Raw genomic sequence first — 2,673 nt, 5'->3', positions numbered from 1 at the left:
CCAGGAGTTGGAGGTTGCTGTGAGCTGTGTGATACCACGGCACTCTACTGAGGGCAATAAAGTGAAACTCTGTCTCTACAAAAAAAAAATATATATATATATATTTATATAAAAAGTAATAATAAAAAATTATCGAAATCTCCTCTAAGAAAATGGTGAGGAAAAAACAGACAAAAACAGAACAAACAAACAAAAAAACCACGAAAACCAAAAAAAAAAAAGCCACCAACTACAAAAATATTCTTGCGTGTAGAAATATACCTATATTTATCTATATGTCTGCTGTAGGGATCAACTTTCTTAGGAATATATTCATACTGCAATATACTTTCTGGACACCAGGTGGCGCTGTGAGTGGTTCTGAGGCTTATATCTGATTTACAGTTTATACTGTTACCATGGTAACCACCTTCCATGACGGATCGCCATTTTGGAATTTCTGCAAAAGTTTGTCGCCTAAGAATTGTGTAACCTCAGCTGTTCTTTTCCAGACAGCACTTGCTACCGACCTTCCCACTCAGTGCGGGAGTCCACGCTTCTTAAGTCTTTCCACTCTGTTCCCAGGTTCTCCTGCAAACTGGCGACTGCAATCAGCTGTAGGGGGAGTGGTGCTGAGTTTGTGCTGTCGTTGGTGGGCTTGCGGTTTTATCTGTTGTAGCTGGCTCCTGGGGCTGAAGCCAAGTTCCCGGCCTCAGCAGCTACAGCCGGGTCCGTGGCTTCAGTAGCTTCCCAGCTTTAGCAGCCAAAGCCGAGTCCATGGCTTCAAGCCGGGTCCCGGGGTTGGAGCATTCGGGGGACTTATTCTGGGTTTTATGGTTCAGAGTTTGTCTTTTTGATTGGTGCCCACCAGTTCGCCATGCAGCCTAAACCGCCAGCCCCCTCCAACGCCTGGGGGAAAGGTGCCTGCCCTTTTGGGTAGTTCAAAATGTCTGTTTCCCGGGCAGGATCCCTTCCCTTCAATTGTCCAACAGTTTGCCCAGCTCCCCGGGGTTTTGAGTGGCTCTCCTTTTGGATGCCTCCCTCAGTTCAGGAATAATTATCTGTCAATTGGGTTTTGTCAGCATTTACAAGCTGCTGACCTCCGTAGGGGAGGGGCCTGCTGGCCGGCATGGCCAAGCAGGGAAGAATCTCTACAACAGAGTCTATGATTTTAAATTACCCCTCATATATTGCAATCTGCCAGTTCGCTGGGCATCTCCAGCTGTCTGTCCATTCCAATAATCCACACACAGGGAAGGTCCAGACGGCCTTTCCTCTCACCTGGTGGCTTGGGAGAGGTGGGCTACACATCCGTCCTGTCCGCCATCATGCTCCGCCCCCTCAATGGAAGGTCTTTATGTTGACCTTGTCCATGCGTTGACCAGTTTGTTTCAGTTCCATAGGTGGTTAGCTTATACAGAGGTTCTACTGTAGAGTAAAATTGGAGTTTTCACACCACTCTAGTAGTATTTATAAACTTAAAAATTTGTACATATTCATACTAAAAGTCAGATAAATCAATTATACATTTTTACAATTAGAATCTATAAGATGGAGAGTAATGTCAAATTTTCTTTTTTTTTTTTTTGCCCAGTTTCCAAAGGCTTTATTGGTAAATATGCTGTTATAAAAGAATAAGCAACATTATTGCTTCCAAGTCAGGGGAATGAAGATCTGTGTCCAGGGACATACCAAGCAATGCTGAAGGGGACTGCTGCTTGGTCTACCTCTTACTCATAGACCCAGTCATAAGCACAGGACTTGTAGTCAACCAATTCTTCAGGCTTCAACCACAGGCTGATCCTTTTTCAGCACTTTTTACTGAGTTGCTTCCATGAATGATGTTCCTGGCAAGTTGAATGCAGACATCCGACAAATGGTGCCTGGCTTAGAATCTGCTGGATTTGTCTTCCCAAGCATCACTCGACCTGTCTTCACCACATTCAGCCCCTTCCTGACCATGGCCACAACCAGGCCTGAGTTCATGTATTTCACCAGTCCAGGGAAGAATGGGTGTTTCAGGTCAGTGTAGTGCCACTTCAGGTGTTCCTCAGAGGCCTGAAGGAACTTCATGGCCAATAGGCGGAATCCCTTTTGCTCAAAGTGCTTGATGATCTTGCGCACTGGCCCATGCAGCCGGCTATCTGGCTTGATGGTGATGAAGGTGCACTCGAGGTTGGCCATGGTCCCGGAGGCTAGCAGTGCTGAGCTGCTGTCAAATTTTCTGAATCATAAAAATCAACATATAAACTACGCACAGATTATTCTCATACTATGAATATAATGAACTTCTTAATTTTCAATTTCTCCAGCCTTAAAATACTTATTCCCAATAGATAATTTTACTATCTAAGAATTAATTTTTTTTTTTACCAAAAAGATTTGTGGTTGTTTTATCAATCAGATAAAATGCATATTTGTCAAAGCTTTTGGAGTGCTGTGAAATCTGGAGCTATAGAAATCCATGGGGGGTGTGTGTGTGTTTCATGACAGAGAGGCAGAATTCTCATGTAAGTTTGCTAGGATCATTAATCCACTCCTCCAAGTGAATCTGTAGGATTTAAGTTACATCCTACCTAATTCTAAAAGTTGATTTTTCTCTATAAACTCCATATAAATTTGCTTCATCATTTGATTGAATTAACTGACTTATTTACTCCTTACTAATTCTTGTCAGATTTTTCCTGACATGAC

The 2,673-nt window shown here is 43.1% G+C and overlaps 1 pseudogene; it reads right to left on the bottom strand.

Annotated features, from left to right (window-relative positions):
- Positions 1-1,709: 1,709 nt before the first annotated feature.
- On the bottom strand, positions 1,710-2,166 carry LOC128588453 (nucleoside diphosphate kinase B-like; annotated as a pseudogene).
- Between the last annotated feature and the right edge of the window lie 507 nt (positions 2,167-2,673).

The sequence above is a fragment of the Nycticebus coucang genome, chromosome 6 (genome assembly GCF_027406575.1).
Source record: "Nycticebus coucang isolate mNycCou1 chromosome 6, mNycCou1.pri, whole genome shotgun sequence".
NCBI classification, from domain to species: domain Eukaryota; kingdom Metazoa; phylum Chordata; class Mammalia; order Primates; family Lorisidae; genus Nycticebus; species Nycticebus coucang.
Note: the sequence above shows the minus strand (reverse complement) of the source record. Positions and strands in the feature narration are given on the sequence as shown.